Source organism: Tachypleus tridentatus, chromosome 10, assembly GCF_004210375.1.
Source record: "Tachypleus tridentatus isolate NWPU-2018 chromosome 10, ASM421037v1, whole genome shotgun sequence".
Taxonomy (NCBI): Eukaryota; Metazoa; Arthropoda; class Merostomata; order Xiphosura; family Limulidae; genus Tachypleus; species Tachypleus tridentatus.
This window is the reverse complement of record NC_134834.1, coordinates 178748586-178754585: the sequence shown is the minus strand read 5'-3', so window position 1 is coordinate 178754585 and position 6000 is coordinate 178748586. Positions and strand designations below refer to the sequence as shown.

The following is a 6000-nucleotide window of genomic DNA, read 5'->3' as shown; positions in this document are numbered from 1 at the left end:
TTCATAATATTACATAGAAGTGATTGTTTCCATGTCAAAAACAATGTTTTCGTATTTTTGTCTGTTATAATAAAGATTGTTCAATTTGTGTTTATTTCCTTTTGATTTACCATTCACTTTGAATGACACTGAGATTAAGAATTGCTTTGTAATCTGTATTTTTTCCGAATCTTCTGTTATTAAGTGCTAATTGTTAATTGAGATATACTTCGATATAGCAAACCCTTATCTGTCTGAATTGTGTCATATGACTCTTACTCTTTTTGCACACTCAGAGTATCAAATTTTCTGCTATATTTTTTATTATTCTTTTTTTAAACTGTACTATAGATGGCAATCACAACTGCTGATAAATGTTATTGTTGAATGTTACGGCCATTTTAAACTTAGTGCAGTTATTTTTTTTTTATTATTAGTCGGTAACGTGAATTTTTATATTAAAGGTATGTTTGGTGTTACCAAAATATCTTCTTTTAATTTTTGACCATAAAATTACTTTAGTTATGGTAGTAAGGTTGTATTTTGTTACTGTAAATATTTTGGCTGTTGTTTCAACCCGCTTATGAGTCGGCGTTATCACTCATAACATCAACAGTTAACATTGTTGATAACAATGTATAATTTCATGGCGAGAATTCAATTCTAAACTTTAATTACAACGTAAATAATATTCGGTAGTTCGTAACGTTAGGACAGTACTTTCAGTTTTCGTGCTTGTAGTATTGATATTAATAATAGAAATACTATTTTGTTTGCTGCAGTTGTACTTTACTGCTTGTAGAAGTAGCATGTGATACGGCCATAATATAGTACTTATCGTAGGCCTAATAATACTTTAGTATTATTAGTTCTACTAGTATTAGTAAGTATCAGGCTTAAGCCTTCCAAGTATTGTCATATTTTTCTGTTGTGGTGCTGGTAAGACAAAAAGAGTTTTAACTTTTAGATTGTATGTACAGAAATAATGTAACCCTAAAGGCTGAAGAGGTTATTTTCTTTTAGAAGACACTGTTAGGCTTAACTTATGTGTTCAAGCATCGGGCTTCCATTTGAAGTTCAAACTTCAGGGAGGACATTGGATTCTTAGAAAGGGTTCAAAGAAGGGCTAGTAGGATGATACTTAGGATTGAATGTTTATTATATGGGGACAGACAAAGTTTAATATTTTGGAATTGTTAATTTTAAAGAAACTTGATGCATCACCTTTCTCTCTTTTTTTTTTTTTGTTCTCTATCATGAAAATGGTTGGACAGAAATGTAAATATTTGGTAAGGTAGGAATTACTTTCAGCCAATACAGTTTTATTTTTCTAATAGTGTGGTTGAATAGGAAATTAACTTCTTGACACATTCAGCATCATTCCTAGTTTAATAAACTATTTATCTTAAATATTTGTTTAAAACTACTTTTTGATGTTCATAATTGTGTTTTTATTTGTTTTGAGGGCAAAAGTTTTCTTGTAGAAATGCATCTTCAATTATGTTATGGGAAACTATGGGAAAACATATTTTGCAATACAGAATTTCATTCTGTGAATAACTTTTGAAAAACACAGCTATTCCATATATCTAGGGGTGAATGTATTAAAAACATTCTAGAATTTTTTTCTTTAGAACTTGTTTGAAACCTCTCTTCTGGAAAACTCGTTTATTCTCCCATTTTGACCAGTATGTTTAAACCAAACCACAGGTTGCACAAAATACAAGTCTTGGCTGTGACAATGGTCAAGATGAACCTGTCTTGGGCAACACAAAAGTAATCAGCAACTAGCACTAGCAGCAGAGCCCCCATAAAACTTGTGTATATATCCTCACAAAACATTCTTTATTGAGAATATGATCATGAATAATTAGTTATTTGATGACTCAACATTAAGATATTGTAATGCATAATAGATGCACAATTAAATAAAAAAAGCTAAATAATCTATAAATTTCAATATTTATATTCAGTTGAAGGAAGTCTACTAAAATTGATTTTTCTTGGAACATTTTTACTTTTTCCATTCCTGACTCAGGGCCCTAAGTGGTTGCCTAACTCACCTGTAGCTAAATTTAGTCCTTGCTAATAATGTTGAAAATTACAGCAAGGAATGTTTTATGTATATTAAAAGTAAGTTAAATATTAAAAAGGGGATTGAGCCTTTGCCAAGAGTTTTATTGGTGCCTGAGAGATGGCTCAGTTTTTGAATGTGTCCTTGTTGTACAACAGACGATATTATCAGTATTCCTGATCCTGAACATAGTATGGGAAATACTGAAATTCATCTGAATTGCTAAATTTTAACCTTTTTTTGGTAAGTGGAAAGACTGAGTGATTAAAAATAAGGCACCAGGAACAGACAACATTTTATCCAGGGTTTTGAAGGTGGTCAAAGATAAAATCTGACAGCATACTATATAAAATGTATGATTTAGTGTACAGTATATTACAAAATCATTCACCTGACCACAGTAAATCTTTCATCACCATCAAGACTGACAACAAGCATTATAACATTTCCTCAGTTACCACACTAGCTACAAGCTGGGAAATTCACCTTATTTACAGTTGCATAAAATATTGTAGTCACAGATAAAATTCATAAGCATTTGGTTTCTTATTCTAATTTACTTATCACTGTTTGTACTGTCTGCTATAGTATTTACTAATATAATCAAAGCCATTGTGGAACAGGTTTAGTTTGGATAGTCATAAAATACATTAACATTTCTAGCTGACTATTAATGCCTGTAGACTTGTCAAAATGAAGTTCAGATTGCAAAGATAATAAAAATTTAATCAGTTTGTAATTTTATTTAAATTCCTCATAATCTTCAAGAATAATTATTTATCCTCAGTTTTCATTTTTGTATTGATTTAATTAGATTTGATTTTTCTCTGTCATGTTATTATCAGACAAATTAATATTTCAGATTTGAACAGCAAAGGCTAGTGACTTTTAGGTGTCCTCTCTTCCACCACTTGGGGAGCAGATCGATGTTCTATGTTAAAGATATATTGTGTTCTTATTTGATTGAAACTTGACTGTTTCACTGGTCTATAGTTCTGCCAGGACCTCGGCCTTAAAGATGTTGGACCCCATTCATGATCAAGGACTTTGGTTCTGCACTGGGGCTTTCTGCACAGCTTGTATATGTAGTCACATGAACCTTCTTTGCACCTTTGCCGTTTGCAACTGTCTTTACAAGATGCTTCAAAACTTCATTCCTTACCAAAGCATCCCTCTTTGGATTGTGTTTTTCTTCCTTGGTGGACCATACTTTTTTAGAACAGAATCTGCCATTGCTCCTTTTGGCCTTCGTATCCAAGCACAGTTGGATGAATTGGGTCTGTTCATGGATAACATTGCTTTATCCACTTGTCAGCCTATCTCACCATGGCTTTTTACAGTCCCTAAATGTGACTTGTCTTTACGTCATCTGAGAAAAGCAGACACTACCGATTGGAAATACTGTGTTATTTGCTGAACATGTTTTGAACCATCCTTCCATTCCTATTTATACAGATGGTTCAAAATCAGGTGACTGTGCGGGCTCTGTCATGGTTTGTTGTGGTTCAGTGGTTGCATGCAGAATCCTCTCTACAGATTCTGTGCTCACTGCTGAACTGTATGCCATTTCTCTTGCCCTGGATCACATAGAAGCTATGCAGTACTCAAAGTGCACTATTTATACTGACTTGCTAAGTTCTGTACTTGATCTGGAATTGCTTCATGTCAGTTCACACCCTGTTCTTGCCAATATTCAAAACTGACTGGTCCATTCCTGATGAAACTTTGAAGAATGGATATCAGCTACAAAGTTTCATCATGAATATTCTGCCTAAACAATCTATCAAAGAATGGCCCATTTCTCTTTAAGATCAACTTTAATCCAGTTTTTCCGGATACTTGCCTATGTTGGTATTTGTGGGAATGAGCTCGCTGACACCACAGCTAAGTCTATCTGCTCTGGTACTATTACTGCTGTGTTTGTTTCCATACATGGACTATGGTCCTGTATTCAAGGCTTAGCTCCATGCCAATTAGCAGTTGACTTGGAGTGTGCAACATGAAAGCAAACTTTTTCAAATAAAACCCTATATTGGATCTTTGCCAGCTTGCTTTCTTAAGGATCGGAAAGAGGAAGTTGTTTTAACTAGACTGCGCATTGGTCACAGTTTTTTAACTCATTGTTTTCTTTTATCTGGGACTGATGCAGCAATGTGTTGTCTGTGTAATGCTCAGGTCACAATAAATCATTTTACTGTCTTGCCGTATTTATGACTCTGAACTACGGCACCATTTTAAACATGTTATGTTCCAAGGTTTATCCATGATGTTAGACAGAGTTATTGGTGATGGTGACACTGTCCACCTTTGAAATGTTTTTAGTTTTTTAAAGGCCATTAATATTTTTAATGTAATTTAAGTTTTTTAATTTATACATTAGACTTTTTTAAGAATCACAGTCCATCTAATTCAATTTGTGTGACATCAAATAACTTGAAACCAGGACTGAAAAGGTCAACTTCAGGTGACTAATGCTTCTGTTTGAATTAGCCATTACTCATCCTGGTGAGTTGTAATTAAAATTTTGCTACAAGTCTTTTTTTTAAACTTTATTACTTTTTGAAAATGGCCATAATGTCAAATAACTTGGAATCAGGAGTGGAAAGGCCAACTTCAAGTGACTGACAGTGGTTTTTGAACTTACCTGTCAGTCTTCCTGGCAAGTTATGATAATTACAATTATGCTACAGAGTCATTTACAACTTGTATCACTGTAGTTTTTCTCTTACTGCTGTAGACTAGATGTTAACATTGGTTTTAATGGTATTTATGTTTTGTTTTATCTTAATTTTCTTTTGTGGATTTTACTAAATTTACTTTAATTTTAACTTTTTACCAGATTTTTGGCATAGATAGCCTAGCTGTTTTGTGCCATAAAACACCAAACCAATCAACCAACTACCATGGTGTTACATTTCATGTTCAGGGGTGCACTTGATCCAGGTCTTTTGTTTTCATGTCCCCTGCTGATACAACAGTAAGTCTATGGATTAACAACACTAAAATCAGGATTTCGATTCCCTTCAGTGGAGACAGCAGGCAGCCTGCATTGGCTTTACTGTGAGGAAACACATTCTTTGTTTTTGAAAGTTAGATCCTCTTTATTGGGCTGATTCCCATCATGTTATTCTACTAGTTTGCCATGTTCTGGGATTGATGTATTTGGTGGCAGATCTATTGTTTCAGCCTGACCAGATTCTTCTGATAGCATGGATGCTGCATATGAAATTTTCTGTTGGATGTGCTCTCAGTTGGAGAACCTCATGAGTGATGCATTTTCCACTCATTGGAATACTCAACAACCAACAATTTTGGTCTGCTGTATCTCACTATTGGCAATGAATGCATCCATTCAGGACTTGATGTTATTGTATGTTTATGACTTCACACAGATTCATATGTTATCCAGAGTAGAAGCTTTGATCCATTCAGCTCCTTGTCAAAATCTGTTGTGCATCAGATTCGCTGGCTCAACCCTGTTTTTCATTTTTTGCATTACCTTCAGGAGTGCTTATCTCTCTAACTACCACTCGATGTGGATTCCTGTACATGGTGAGGGGACCTCCCAGTGAAGGTTCTGTTCTTTCAGTTTACCTCCTCTGGGATCTAAACATCCACCCATGTGTTTGCCGTGCGTGGCGACCCGTGAAGGGGAGGAGAGGATCCTGGTGGTTGAGGGGTCCAACCCTAACACACCACTTTGGCCTTGAATTCCTGTAGATGGGTGCCCCCCTTGGGTCAGTCAGCTGGTCCACTTGGACTAGGGTCAAACATGTACCAGCATTGGATGTTCTCAACAGGTGTTAAGGACATTGTATCTGATGCTGGTGTTTAGCTATAGTGCTCGCAAAACCCTGGCGTTGCTGCAATGTCCTTGCATGACATTGTAGTACGTCCCCTCGTAGGGCTCCATGGTGGGTGGGATCAGTGGGTACCAAAATTTTCCT

The 6000-nt window shown here is 35.2% G+C and overlaps 1 protein-coding gene across 2 annotated transcripts in view; it reads left to right on the top strand.

The window, feature by feature from the left end:
- Nucleotides 1–314: 314 nt before the first annotated feature.
- Nucleotides 315–6000, top strand: part of LOC143231027 (uncharacterized) — a 79390-nt gene continuing 73704 nt past the window's right edge. Inside the window, exon 1 of one of the 2 annotated variants that reach the window (XM_076465498.1) lies at nt 315–443. The gene's annotated coding sequence lies outside the window, so the exon portion shown is untranslated. Of the gene's footprint in view, nt 444–545; nt 863–6000 lie in introns of those variants that run through there. The other variant, XM_076465499.1, reaches the window with a different exon arrangement.